Below are 15,943 nucleotides of genomic sequence, written 5' to 3'. Positions count from 1 at the left end.
AAGTAATTAGATTGCCACCTTTAAAGGAACCATAGTTTTATTAATAATAATACTTGCTAATTTATGTTAATTAGGTTTGGTACAGAGAAGTTTAGAAAAGTAGAAGGCTGGCAGTAGGTCATCACATTTTCTCTCTCGGATCCATCTCTGACAAACTTCCTTCCTTCTCATTCTCTTAGAAAATGTACCCTACGATCTTCTGGACATGAGACAAATGCTCAAAGTCAAATACTTTCCTTAAATGTAATTGCATGCTATAGTTTTTATACAAAAATAGAAGCAAATTACTTAATGATATTGATAATTGTTCCATAACGTAGCTTAGTATTTGGACACTATTTTGAGCAAATCATTTTTTCTTAAATACTGTTCTCTATTCACCTATAACTATATGACATTTCAAACGGAAAGCAGAGTTTAAGCAGAACACTGAAAGATGCATCCACTGATGGGATGTATTCATGTTCACTAGCAACGAAAATTTTACCATGGCCACTGGCCAACTGGCTCAGTTCTCGAAAAGACAATATAAAGGCTGTGAGACATAAACAAAGAAACAAAGTAGCACTGTTGATCATAATACAGCCGTTACTATGGACTCAGTCTTTCCTCTTTACAGAAACGCCACCCCTTCCTCATACCATATTCATTCTTAATTTGACCCATGCATCAGGGCTTTATTTTCTGTTCCTTTAAAAATATCCTCTTTCAGTCTACTCAGTTTTCTAAATATAATTTCCATTGGTTTCCCTTTAACTCCTTTCTCTCAGTTCTGTGATTCACCTTTTGATTACAACTTCCAGCTTAGAGGAAATAACGCGAGAATTCACTCATATAAACAAAAGACCAATGAAGACCCAAGTGTTCCCAGCAGGGCTCTTTTAGGGTGGGATGCAGGTGACCGCTGAGGAGTTCTGTTGAGGAGAGCATTCTCAGCTATTCAGAGGTGTCAGCACATGCTGCGACTAAAGAGAAATCATCCCAGGCTTGGAGAAAAAAACTCTAGAACTATCTTGGGTGTACTGGTAAGATTTGGGTGCACATTTCTCTAACTTTGATAAAGCACAGAATAACAAGAGAGAATCAAATTACGAAGAACTTCAGCACTCTCCAAGCTGTTGTGACCTGAAGCACTGGGGGGGGGGGGGGAGGTAATTACAGCTTCTACACAACCACAAAAGCATGAGAATGTATCCCTCCTAAAATAATCAGACTAATGTTTTCCTCATTACCATGTCTTCATTTTTCCTGTTGACACTGCAATGCCTACAGAGATCTCATTGCTCCAGATTTTTGTTTTAAATTATTGATAAGCTGTTAGCGATACTGATCCATGACTGAAAACAGGCAGAGGCAGGCAGCTGAGAAATATATTTTAGAGAGCAATTGGAACACAACAAGTATGCATCTGTCATAACTGGAAAGCAGAACATGTACGTAAGATACAGTTGGACTGCTCAATTTGTGAACTGCTTGGGGCAAGTCAGATCTCTTCTGAGTACAATTTGTAAGAATCACTAATGTGATGGGCCTTGAACTCTTCCAAGTTCTGTCCTTTTTGGCTGCAGGGCCTTCTGTTCTTCCTGCATCTCATTGCGATAGCAATTATCGTCCAAACAAAATCATATGGATATGATTTAATTGGCTTCAAATCTTGCTCCAAAGGTAATTGTCACAGGCGTTTGGTCCTATTCCCTGTTTTTCCTGTTTGGAAGCAGATTACTCAAATAGCAGAAAGAAAATGTCATTTCTGTTGGCATACGGGAAGCTCCATGCTACAGTCAAGAAAAGTTCAAATAGGAAATTCTAAGTTTCTTAGACCTGCCTGTAAGATTCCATCACAATATAAAAGAATGGTGTTTCCTAGGATTGAAAAATTTACTAAATAAGAAGTATAAAAGCAAAATTCAGGTTACTGAGCTCATTGTGACTGCTGAATACTATTCTAGCAGTACTACTGAATATTAAAATAATGCAATCCTGAACCACGTAAATTCGACTTGACTTCAATTATCTCAAAGTTTAAATTTTGTTTATTATTATTTGGGGTTAAAATTAGATATCTCCTCATTGAAATAACCTTGTGATATTTAATTTAACAAGTACATTGAATTAAAACATGTTAACATGTAATTCAGTAAACCCAAACCGAGGAAGTAAGAAAGAAAAGTTTATCTTCATTTGGCTAAATGAAGCCCCATCTATCTGCAACACTTTGCAGCATTCAGTTAACAAGACATATTTTCCTCTTGTCGTTACCTCTTCATTGTCTCCCTCTCTGAGTCAATTGCGGAACCTTGAAGATAGAGTTGGATTGTCTTTGGCCACATCCCAACTGATCCACGGTTGCAACACACAAAGTTTTTGAAGACAAAGCTCCTCCCTCATTCCAAGAATTGATGAAGCACATTTAAAAATTTTCAGGTTAAACAACCAACTTCTTCCCTCCTTAATGCCTGTTTTGTTCATTCCCTTCTTCCATTCCCACAGCCATAGCTCTACTTCACAGAGTCATTTCCTCAGACCTGGACAGTCTCTTCTACTTCCTAACATGCCTTTGCCTTCAGTCTGTGCCCCAGCCCTACAGAAAGAGAAGCTGTCCTCAAGTGCCATTCTGATTACATAGCTCTGTGCAGACACCTGCTGAAGTGACCACAGACTACATTTCAAACTTCTTAGCACTCTGCATAAAGCCTTTTACAAGCTGGGTTCAACCTCTGTGCCAATATTTCAGTCATCAATCTCTCTTCACTAGCCAAGCAGGTATAGAATAGGTAACTGTTCCTTTGTGCGAGAATGTTATTCCCACTACTTTCCTTGTAAAAAAATCTTACCTATATTTTGAGAATCTTTTCAAATGCCATTTTTCCCATTAAATCTTCCCAGAGTCTTCTGGCAGAAAGTAATTTCCCCCTCCTTGATGTTCCCTTGACATTTGGTTATATCTTTCTTTTAGAGTCCTTAATAAATTCTTCCTCCTAAAATTATTAATGTATAAGAATCAATTCATCCCGTGTGATTCTAATGCAAAGGGTCCCCAGCTGACACAGAGAAAAATAGAGATGGGGATTAATATTTTCCCAGTGATATTCAAGTTAAAAACAAAATTGTACACTGGTATTTTATATTTATCCACAATGAACCTCGGAGAGTGAAATGTGGGGATGAAAGTGCAATTATTTCTGTTAATTGAGAACTAAGTTGTCCAGTTCATGCCATCCTATAGGATGCCCTGGAAGGAGTGTGGTAACAATAAAAAGGATAAGAAAAATAATTTTTATATTCAAGTCTCACTAGCAAGATTATAGAACCTTCGGTACCTTACTCCTCTCCTTTGCTTAGAAGGGTCCTGGGGTGGCTCGTGCATCATATTCCTTGACAGCCTTTACTGTTCTCTTCCACAGACTGTGGTCTCTGCGTTTCACGCTCACTGCACAGCGCACAATGACTCAAATCCTTCTCCTCTCTTGTCTCCCCCTCGTCCTTGCCACCTTCCACAAAGTTAGTTGTTCCCCCTCATGACGTTTCATAAAGTCATTCCCTTGTCAACCTGCTCACTTCCCTCCTTCTAATGTGCCATGTGTGCAGGCAGAGTGGCTGGGCTCCCCTCTCGCAGCATAAAACTGCAAAAGGAGATGCCCACATCCCTTTCCCCAATTTCCTTAGGGGGCTGCATCGGAAAATAGTGCGAGTGATATTCCTTCCTGCAAACACACCGCCTGGGTGGAGCTGGAGGATATGGTTCATTATTGAATGGAGGGAACACCTCTACACCTGCCACCCATTTTCCCCCTGTCACCCCAGCTTATTGGAGAGGTCCAGTCGTTTTCCCTCATTTCTCACTCCTGGACGTTAGGCCTCCTCCCTCACAATCTACTCAGCTGTGGCTTGATTACTATCATGGACACACAGACCAGTCCTTCAGGGGCCCGCACTCTCACAGGTGTAGCTGATGAATGCCGTGCAATTGATACACTTCTTGCATTAAAATAGCTAGGTTATATGTGTCTTTTATTCCAGGTTTTTGTGAAACAAACACACCCACATGAATAGATTCTTGATGCCACTGCATTTTGTAATGGAAGTGGCAGTGAATAAACTTTTAAAAACTGTTAGGCATTTTTCAAAGCACATAATACAGTCTAGCAAGTTCCTAAAGAATTGGTTCCACTGACCCCCTGCTGCCCTCTAGTGAGTGTCTGGTATATCCCCCTAGGGTTACAATCAGCAAGAAACTAGTCCTGGGAGAAAGAGAGAGGTAGCCTGACTCAAATGTTCTGTAACTGATTCATTCTAGGCTCAGAAAGGTCATCTGACCTCAGAGAAGAGCCTGATTCCAGGGACCTTCAGACAACTGTTCTGGTCAGAAGACAAACAAGAGAACACACGAAAATAACTTTGGAACATAGTTAAGATTTCTCAGGGCCCCAGTAATACCCTGAAATGAATTTATTCCTTCATCATTGCTATAGAATTAGAGCCAGTGCAGCCACTGAGGGATCCCCCTATTCCAGTCTTAACTCCAACCCCCGTGTTCAGCAAGGGCTTTGGAATTATACTGCCGCTCAGTAAACAGATCTTGAGTCCTGGAGGTCAACAAAATACAGCCAACTTCAGGAAATAAAATGCCTTCCATAGCAAGCCACAAACGAACAATAGGCGGCAAAGGGGTTGGCCCTGCCTTACGTGTGATTTATGAGACTTTTCCTCTGTAAACGTATAAACACTTTCTTTACTCAAAAGTTATTTGTCTTTGAAAAATTTCAAGTCATTGAAAGCATAAAAGATACTAAGAGAAGAGCTTATCCAGTACCTTGAAATATTTGTTCAAAATACTTCCCCTCTTTTTTTACTGTGAGACTCTGATTCTTATAAATTTTGGAAATGAGGAACTAGGCTCTGTAAGTTCTTTTCCAATAAAAATAAGAGAATATTTGTAATACCCTAAAATTGTAGTATAATTTAAAAGTTTTGAGATTGGAATTTCAACATTTGAAGTTAGATATGAAATGTTAAGGCTCTAATATTTAGAAGGTGAGTTAAGTGTGGGTCATAATGTTCAATCCCTAAAAATGCATCTTATTGATTAAATGTATAGAATAGCTTAAATACTTGCAATCATTTCAGTTTAATCAGTTCATCTATTAACTATTAAAAAAGAATTTGATGGGTATGGATATATTGTATCGTCTGTTGGCTCTTGCAGTCTCAAACATTATTGCATTTCTTTGCATTTTATCTTTTGCTAGAAGGGGCCATGAACAATACTCAACTCAGTGTTACCAGTCATAATTGATATAAAATAATGGAAGTTTCCCAGAGCACTAACTTTTTCCCCATAGGTCAGTAGCTGAAGCAGTGGTACCCCATGAAGGAATACGTTTACTTTCTAATAAAATTAAACATGCTATTTAATCGATGAAGAATTCAGGGTTATTTCAGGTGTTGTAACACTCAGTACCATACAAGCTTTGACATGTCTGCATTCTGATCTCTGACATCAGATACAGTTAGAAATACAATGCCCTGAAATTAGGAATGGACTTCTCCACAAGAAACGTTCACTTGCTAAGTTTAAAGGCTCTTACCAGGTAAGCGAGTTAGTTCAAATAAAGGGAGAATTTTCCCCATAAGTATACTGAGATGGTAAACAAAAAGAGTTATACTTTGTGATTCTGGAAAAAATGCAAAATAAACAACCGCACAGAAAATTGCAGAGGGGGAATCACCTCCCTTCATTCACTTGTTCAGGACAATATAGTGCTCATGACTCAAAGATACAATCTTTGTCCTCAAAAAGCTTACAGAACTTAAACTAGAGGCAACCTATACCAAAGACTTACATCTGAAGAGCACTGTATAGCTACAAAGCTCTTTCACATGCATCTTCTAATCTGATTCTTGTGACAACCATAGGAGGTGAACAGGACAGGAAAAATCATCCCAATTTTACAGACTTGTAAACAGAGGAACCGAAGATTTAAGTGGGTTGCTCAGTGTCTCATGATTCACAAATGTTTGAGCCAGGACTAAATACAGTTCTCGGTTCAGTGCCCTTTCTCGTATTTTCTGGCTGCTTTCAGTATCCGGCAGACATTAAAGTCTCTTACAAATTGCTCTTCCTTATCTTTATAGTTTTTCAAGAGGCAAACCTAGACATTACTTGCTCACGAGAACTTAGAATTCAATGTCTACCCAACTAGGTAGTATTAAATTCTTCATGAATTCACTGAATTTTAAGTTGGACTTTTAAAGTTGTGTTGCCTACCATATATCTCCTCGGAGGACTATTCCAATCTGAGCCTTTCTAGGGAATATGATAAGAACCTAAACATCACTGAAGTTATTCTAATAAGGATAATACATGAGAAAAATCTGCTGTGTACTGTCAATGGAGGTTATAATTTGAAAGTTAAAATGAAGTGAAAGATAGTGCTTAATCAGAAAGGTATCGGTAAATAGGCATATTCCCAGGAAAACTATTGTTTGTTCAGAAGGATGATGCTAATCTGAAAATAAGCCAGAAAAGGGAACATTCCTCTTTTCAAAACCAATTTAACAGTCAAGTATCTGAAACAGCCATCAGCTAGTGCATAAAGGCTTATGTGTGTGGCCCACAAATTGCTTTATAGAAATGTTGGCTTCTAAACACTATTCTGAAACATGCACAGATTCAAAGGCTAGGATGATACCCTAGCATTAAGAGAAAGGTTTCTTAGCAATTGAAGCAAAGGCAGGGCTTATTACAGTCTGATGTGTGCATGAGGCTTTGAAGTATAGATCCCACAGACTGATTACCTTACTATCTGCGCACTATAAGTATATCTCTAAGTCCCCTCCCCTTCCTAGGTTTAACCCCTATGGAGAGTGGTAACATTTCTAATCACACCAAGTCCACTATGACAATAAGACAGAATAAGAAGAAAAAAGAAGAAAAAAAAGCAACCTGACAATTATCAGAATGTACTCCTACCATTGGAACATCTCTATATAACTCAAATCTGTGGTCGTCATTATGTAAGGGGCTTTGTAATCAGTATAACAATTGCTTCAAAAAGACACATTCTTTCTCTTCTTCTACACCAGTGACAAGGAGGTGTCAGAAGATACCTTATTTGCTCATTCTCTCATCCTCTTATACCCATTTAAAAACTTTTCCCAGATTAAACATCAACCAGATAACTGAAAGAACTTCAGTTCCTATTCCTGAAAAAAATATTTTAATCAATGCTGCCAAAATTTACATTGCCTTATTCCTGGCAACGCAAATCCTCTATGGTCCTGAAATTCTGGCAGTGAATAGAGGCAAGTATCTCTAATGGCAGATCAATACAGAGAATCATAAGTCAAGGTGAACCTTTATTTAGGGCTTCCTTGTGCTGTGCAAGGTGTCCGGTACTTAGCATACATTTTCTCAGGTAATACATGAGAAACACAACCCGGCAATTTTAATGAGAGTTATTAACCCATTTTACAGGAAATGAAACTGATGCTCAGAAATGTAGAGCAGTTTGCTCACAGAATAAAGATACTAAGTGCCAGTGTCAGGTCTGGAACTCAGGTCTGTCCCTTTCCGACTCCCATGGAAATCCCTCCACAATTTCAAAACATAAGCACAATGTCTCTCTTTTCTCATCTGTAAAAAAGTGATGGGCCCTCATATTTAATACCAAGTGATTAACACTGAATGAGGGACTTTCCTGGTGGCGCAGTGGTTAAGGATCCACCTGCCAATGCAGGGGACGCAGGTTCGATCCCTGGTCCAGGAAGATCCCACATGCCGTGGAGCAACTGAGCCCGCGTGCCACAACTACTGAAGCTCACGCGCCTAGAGCCCGTGCTCCGCAACAAGAGAAGCCACCACAATGAGAAGCCCGTGCACCACAACGAAAAGTAGCCCCCGCTCACCGCAACTAGAGAAAGCCCGCACGCGGCAATGAAGACCCAATGCAGCCAAAAATAAATAAAATTAAAAATAACAAAAACAAAAACACTGAATGAGAGCCAAGTCAGAGTCTGGAACAGTGTCTGAGTTTCTTGAGTTATCGAAGAGAATAAAGCCTGTTGTCATTTTTGTCTTTTATGAAATTTTTGTTACCAAGAAAGGCAGGATTACATTTTTTTCCTTCCAGATTGAGTTGGTGGAGTGTATTCTTGGTTATCAAAATACTCATAGCTTTGGGACTTTGAAATGGTAAATATTCATGATGTGTGAAAAAGCATAATACATAACTGTATGATCTTAATTACATAAAAATGGATGCTTAGTTGTGTAGATACAAAAAGGAGAACTAGAAGGACACATCAAATGGTAAACTGCTTGTGATTATGGATGACTTTGTTTTTTGCTTTTTGTGTTTTTTGGTTTCCTATTATGCACATGTTAACTTTTAGGAAATAAATGTTATTGTAAAAACCTTAAAAAAAGAGAGAATAAACACAAAGGCAGTTCAGCAGACGCAAATGACACTGAAGTAGAAATCTGTGCTTCTCGGAGTTGAAGTTGAGGGTGGCTCTGAGAGAAGCCTGTGAAACAGGGGAGTGATGCTTCCTGGTGGGCCCAGTGTTTTGCAAGTGACGGATAGTAATATGGAAGAAGTTGTGTTTATCCACTGAGCTCCCCAGTAACTGCACACACAGATTGGGCCTCAATTAGGACGTATCCAGACTCTGTGGTGCCAGGCTTTGTGCGCTGTGCCCAGGCCATTGACCTATAGATAGCAGGGAGCACCTATCGGTTGACTGAAGTAGCTCAGTGCCTATCTCTGGGGCAGAAATGGCTTCCGAATGCCTGTCGATGGTTGTGTGGTTATGTGGCCCAGAGAGGCCCTCTCTTCCTTGCCATCTCCCTGTAGTTTGGAGATTGAGAGCATAGATGTGAAGGAGGGAGAAAGGGAAGGAGAGAAGGGGGAAGGGAAGGAGGATGGAAGATGTGATTTATTAAGCAAGAATTTAGGGTCAAATACTGTGCTAGGGAGTGCTGTAGGAATTATTTCATTTATTTTTAAGGTAGATGTTATCTGTATTTATTACTGGAATCAAGCTAGAAAGGTTAATGATTTACCAAATGTCATTCTAGAGCCAGCCTGGTCCATATTTTCTCCTTTCCGCTATTCAGCTACCTGATTCCTACTATAAAGGACTCCCTCTGGCACTAGAGGATGGGAAGGCAGTCTCCTGGGAACATTCCCGAATGGAAATGTAGGTCTAGTTAATAGGAAACTATGATTTTGTAGTGATAACAAGCCATATAGTTTTTTCACTTGGTCCAACAGAGCTTAGCCTCTAAGGTATTGCCTCTCTGTTCCAACAGCTGTTAGAAATTAAAAACGAACAAAGCTGGGCTTAGAGCCTTGGAGAGGAATTTTACAATTAGGTTAAATGACATAAAATTGCCAATATTTGACCATTTTTTTACTTATAGACTCCAGAATTTATTTTGTTAACCTAATTTATAAATAAATTTAATACATACACACTCACACACACAGAGCATTTGACATAGCTAGTATGCCGAGATATATATATATACACACACACACACACACACATATATATATTTATTGGAGTATAGTTGATTTACAATATTGTGTTAGTTTCAGGTGTACAGCACAGTGATTCAGTTATATATATATAATTTTTTAAAGACTATTTTCCATTATAGGTTATTACAAGATATTGAATATAGTTCCCCGTGCTGTACAGTAAATCCTTGTTGCTTATCTATATTATGTACAGTAGTTTGTATCTGTTAATCCCATACTCCTAATTTATACCTCCCACACTCCCTTTCCCTTTGATAACCATTAGTTTGTTTTCTATGTCTGAGGGTCTGTTTCTGTTTTGTATGTAGATTCATTTGTATTATTTCTTAGATTTCACATAAAGTGATACCATATAATATTTGCCAAGACATACATGAAAAGATGCTCAACATTGGTAATTATCAGAGAAATGCAAATCAAAACTACGGTGAGGTGTCACCTCACACTGGTCACAGTGGCCATTATCAAAAAGTCCACAGTAATAAATGCTGGAGAGGGTGTGGAAAAAAAGGAACCCTCCTACACTGTTGGTGGGAATGCAAATTGATGCAGCCACTTTGGAGAACAGTATGCAGGTTCCTTAAAAAACTAAAAATAGAACTACCATATGATCTAGCAATTCCATTCCTGGGCATATACCTGGAAAAGATGAAAATTCTAATTCGAAAAGATACATGAACCCCGATGTTCACAGCGGCACTATTTACAATAGCCAAGACCTGGAAACAACCTAAGTGTCCACTGACAGATGAATGGATAAAGAAGATGTGGTGTATATATATACACAACTGACTATTACTCAGCCATAATAAAGAATAAAATAATGCCATTTGTAGCAACATGGATGGACCTAGAGAGTATCATACTAAGTGAAGTAAGTCAGACAGAGAAAGACAAATATCATATGATATCACTTATATATGGAATCTAAAATATGATACAAAAGAACTTATTTACAAAGCAGAAACAGAGTCACAGACATAGAGGACAAACTTGTGGTTACCAAACGGGAAAAAGGAGGGGGGCAGGGATAAATTAGGAATTTGGGATTAGCAGATACAAACTACTATATATAAAATAAACAACAAGGTCCTACTGTATAGCACAGGAAACTATATTCAATATCTTGTAATAACCTACAATGGAAAAGAATATGAAAAAGAATATATATATATTTGAATCATTTTGCTATACACTAGAAAATAACACATTGTAAATCAACTATACTTCAATAAAAAATTTTTTTGCCAAGACATAAGTTATGAGATTGCAGTTTTGTTTACAATAGGAAATACTGTAACAACCTAAATATCTATTAAGAGCTGGATGAAAATTTTAATTATTTTGCATCTGTACAATGAAATACTATGCAGCTATTAAAAAGAACAAAGTAAATCTATGTGTGCTGATATAAAAAGATATCTAAAATAAATTATTAAGTTAAAAAAAGATACAGAACAAGAACGAACACTACATCCAATAAGTTCATAAGTGAATATATGTATTGAATTATTTTATTTACAAATAAACACATACATATATTACTTGCACACACACATTCATGTTTATAAATCTAGGCAGGGAGACTGATGATTTGAAATCCATAATTCAGGAAAACATGTGTTCATGTAGTACTTTAAAAATGATTATAAAAAGGGAAATTAAACATACTTTGAAAACCACAACAAAACTGTGTAGAAGGGAGGAGAGTTCTCTGAGATTTCGGCTCTGCAGTAGAACAGGGAAGGGGGAAATCTCTGAATGGAAAAAAGAAGGAAGAGATAGTAAGGAGCCAAGTTAATTCCCTGGGCTCTAGAAAGAGGGTGAGCAAGAGCGATTTTGGTATTAAGTACCTCTGATGGGGCAAGGTAACAAGGCTGTCTTGGCCTTCTTAATCTCCTGGATCCCTCACCCTTCTGCTGGACGCCCCTGTCCTAGCTCTAGAACCACAGCTGCTAAATTAAAGTTTAGCAATCTCTGATCTCATTGCCCAGTTAAAGAGACTTCCCAGTCACTCCATATCACAATTCCCTGATTTGCTTTATTTTTCTTAGAAACCATAGTACTTATCATTACCTGATACTTATACATTAACTGATACTTTATTGTTTATACATTTGCTTATTTGTTTGTTTTATCTTACCAAGAAACAAGTTCCAGAAGAGATGACACTTTGGCTTTAATACTGTCTCCCTAAGGTCTACAATAGTGCCAGGCACATATATGGATGGATGGATGGATATAAGAGGGAGTTCTAGCTTCACTTGCCAAGAACACGGAGAGGAGCTCTGAACTCATTTTTTTTTTTTTTTTTTAAACTAACACGATACACTATGGTTAAAACTACATTCTTAAAAACATGGTGGGACCATGTTTCCAAACAACAATAGAATGGAATGCATAGTTTGATAATCTGACAAAATCGTATGAAAATAGAATAGTCTTAAAAAATCTTTAGTGTGTGATTCCTATGGAAATTAGTAATAATTTTTCAGACACATAGTGAGTTAAGCAAATTTTTATTTGCAACTTTTTCTTTGGGGGAGGGATGGAGTGAGATTCTCCTAAGGCTGTAACAATGCTGTATAACAGAGTTGACACAGGAAATTATTTTGGAATTCCAAACAACAACCAACAGGCAACCATTTAAATGTAAAGGTTGGTGAACTGGAGATTGCTTATAGAGCACGAATTAAAGGAATCTCTTAAAGTCTACATTTAGAAAATGACATAAAGACAACATGTTAGCTCTATATTTCTCCTGATGGCCATAGCTGGTTAGTCACAATTGAGCATCTCATCCATGTTGAATTAGAGTCCTGTTCTTAGGAATTTGGGATTGGAGCTAAGAAAAAAGTCATTCAGTATCTTAGTGTGACTAGCTAGAAGTGTAACAACATCTTTAGAGCTGTGACTGGCTGTATTCTGACATGTTGAAGGAGAGGCAGTCTGACAAGAGAGAGAGGAATAATGCAGACGTAACAGAATATCCAAGGACAAGCAAGAGCAGAGAAAAATACTGCTTGCCAGACTTTCAAGTTAAGTGTTTTTGTTTATCCTGAGACTTGGTGGTGATTTTTCCTTGAGCTCTGAAAATAATCCCTGAATTCTTATAATATTACCCCCTCTGTTTAATTTAAACTAATATGAGTTGCATTCTGCTACTTACAGCTAACATCCTAAAGAAGGCAATGGTTAAGCCCTCAATCTCCCCACAACCTACATATGCTCATAAGCAAATTTATACAAATATTTAACTCTGAAAATAGTAATATATTAGCAGCAAATATTATATAGTTTTTATATAGTTACCATTTAATTTCACAAGTGAGTCACAGAGAGTTTTAGCAACATGCCAAAGCTCATACAGTATGTAACAACACTGAGATTTGAATTCATTCTGATTTTGCAATTATGTACCAGGAAATACTGCCTTTCTGCAACATATTTGGGGGATAAAACATTTCTTCCTTTAGACATTTTTATTTTCATGTCTTTTTGCAAAGCTTTTATATATTACATCATGTGACTACTAGTTTCTTATGGTGTCTCATTTGCACCTATAATTAAAAAGATATCTACATCGCATTTAAATGCCAAAATTTTTGGTACTGAAGCTAGTTTGGATCACATATTCTTTCTACTTTTTACTTTTAATTACTGAGGACAACTGAGTTTAATCTACTAACTTTCCTCTGCTACAAATAAAAAATGTGACTATAAGGCAGCATCATTATTTTTAATCTTAAACACTTTCAACAGATTTTATATATTCCACTGTCTTTCTGGCATATCAGACTACTTACTTAATTCCAGTATGGCATATGTATGAGAAAAGGGGGTATGTATTGCCAATTGTACCACAGAGTGAAAAGCTTTTAAGAACTGTGGATATCGTATATTCATAGAAATAAGATGGATCATGTAACTATTTTAGAGGATTTGACTTCTCTAAGTGTTCATCATGCAAAGAGACGGGGGATGGCCCCAGCTGCTTACTGCTAAGACTAACATCAGAGCTAAACACACCAGAAATCATCCATGTAAGTTAGGTTCATTTAAAACTAGGCATTTACACACTTGAAGACAAGTGACTGTCTTATAGGGGAACTGTAGAGGGCAGTATTGCTGTGTATTTTGTACATATTTATTAAGAAACTATAACTACAGAGCCAAACAACCCAGGCAGGAACAAAAACAGGCCTGTTAGGTTAAAAGTCTAATCAGCTTTTTTTTTTTTTTTAATTGTACATGGTTTATTACTCTTATTTTAAAATCACTCACAAAATTTTGAAGCATTAGAAGTCTACCCTCCCACCCACACCCAAATCCTCTTAATTTATTTACAACACAATTTTTATTGACTGTTCTGTTCTAATGATTATATTTTTAAAAAATTAAAAATTATTCTGTTTCAGACTCTAAATATAAAAGATGATCACGTTTTGACTATTTTAATGTCATGTTGTAGTTGGTTTTCATTTTTGTTTGTCACGCTCGGTGCTTCTTTTTGCACAATAGAAGTTCAAAGATTACCTCCCAAACAAGACTTTTTCAAAAGCTGTACTGGATCTTTTATATTTTGGAAATATTTTAATATTGTCACATTTAAAAAACATAACCAAAACCCAAACTGTTGTGAAAAGATAAAAAGCAAAAAATGGAAGAGCTTATATTTTAAAAAAGCTTTGCTCATGTTGCTTCAAGAATTTACTTAAAAGTGGAAAAAAATGTTCTCTCTAATGCTGTTCATAATGATTTTACGTGACAGAAAGAAGCAGCTATTCTCAATACGTATTGGTACTGACTGGCAATGGGGTCCAAGCCATTGCTGCATCACACACAAAGAAGGACCCTGGCGTCTCATGTGCTAGCCACTCAAGCAACCCAAGTGCCTCTCCTAACCAGGCATGTGGCTAAGGGATACACAGAGGCAAAAAATCTAGCCCCTGCCCCGAGGAATTCACTCTTTATTATGAAAGGTCGGGGTATGAGAAAATGTTTAAAAAATTGAAATTATAGCGAGGAAAAAATAGCAATCAAATACAAGAAATATCATACGAAAAAAATGTATCTTTCATGATTTAGAGGTTTAGTGTTCTGGATTGGTCATTGTGAGGTTTATTAGAAGAGGAGCTGAGAGAACATGTAGAATTTGAAAACATACAAATTCTATTCTCCAATCTAGTGCAACTGATGGGAACTCTCCCTTCAGTGGACTCCTCCAGTACTTTGTCTTGCACAGAGAACATTCTTCCATGCAATACACATTTTTTGGTGGGGGAGGGGTGGGTACTCTGCAGCCAATTAGATTAAAAATGTCTTGAGTTTATGTCATCAACTATTTTATCCATTTTTTTTTTTATGTCTTCCATACTGTGTAGTGTGTGAGTAGGTACACGATAAGTACTTGTTGAATTTAGAAGGTTTTCCTCTTTTCACCTTTTTCTGGCACCAATTTACCCATATCTGATAATGACAACTGCTTTGAAGATAAAAGCACCTTGCTTTAACCTCACATCCATATTTAAACATTGTTTAGAATGAATAATGGAGAGTATTGAGACTAGATTAAGGTCCAGGAGGCTTCTGAAAATAGAGGGCATATTTCGACTTGTCTGGCTGTGTATGGAGCCTTGCATATGATACTCTGTACCACCTGGTTAATTCCCTCTAGTGACTGGAATACCTATTAAGAATTCTCTGAAATATGGGCTTAACGAAGAACATTTATGGAGATATATTTTTAAAAGTCTCAAGAACCATTAAAATATGCTAATACATATATATGGAATCTAAAAAAAAAAGGTTCTGAAGAATCTAGGGGCAGGACAGGAGTAAAGACGCAGACGTAGAGAATGGACTTGAGGACACGGGGAGGAGGAAGGGTAAGCTGGGACAAAGTGAGAGAGTGGCATGGACATATATACACTACCAAATGTAAAGTAGATAGCTAGTGGGAAGCAGCTGCATAGCACAGGGAGATCAGCTTGGTGCTTTGTGACCACCTAGAGGGGTGGGATAGGGAGGGTGGGTCGGAGAGGTAAGAGGGAGGCGATATGGGGATATATGTATTCGTATAGCTGATTCACTTTGTTATACAGCAGCAACTAACACAACAATGCAAAGCAATTACACGCCAATAAAGATGTTAAAAAAAAAATAAATGAAAAATATAAATAAAAGCAGATTTACCTAATGGAAAATATCCCTGAACTAATATGAAAGATGAATCAACACAGGCATGCCCCTTGTGTTACGAGTTGTTCTGGAGTCCTGTTAGTCAGGAATGTCATAGCTATAAGCAACTGCCTCGTTTGCCTCTAACTACATGGGGAGGGTTTACTAGAAACCTTGGTCAATCTCAGTCTCAAGCAATCTGTCTCTCTCACCCTCTC

At 37.5% G+C, this 15,943-nt stretch overlaps 1 protein-coding gene and 2 long non-coding RNA genes across 3 annotated transcripts in view; 2 read left to right on the top strand and 1 right to left on the bottom strand.

Moving 5' to 3' along the window:
• LOC309661547 overlaps positions 1-15,943 on the top strand; it is a 544,407-nt gene that overhangs the window by 17,435 nt on the left and 511,029 nt on the right. The gene's annotated exons all lie outside the window — the stretch shown is intronic.
• The window catches only part of ARHGAP24 (Rho GTPase activating protein 24), a 510,476-nt gene that overhangs the window by 237,697 nt on the left and 256,836 nt on the right, over positions 1-15,943 (bottom strand). The window lies entirely within an intron of this gene.
• LOC309661546 overlaps positions 1,164-15,943 on the top strand; it is a 29,279-nt gene continuing 14,499 nt past the window's right edge. The window contains exon 1 of the long non-coding RNA XR_014264065.1: positions 1,164-15,926. This is a non-coding gene — a long non-coding RNA (uncharacterized lncRNA). The remainder of the gene's footprint in view (positions 15,927-15,943) is intronic.

This window comes from Balaenoptera physalus (genome assembly GCF_965194825.1).
Source record: "Balaenoptera physalus genome assembly, chromosome: 5".
NCBI lineage: Eukaryota > Metazoa > Chordata > Mammalia > Artiodactyla > Balaenopteridae > Balaenoptera > Balaenoptera physalus.
Note: the sequence above shows the minus strand (reverse complement) of the source record. Positions and strands in the feature narration are given on the sequence as shown.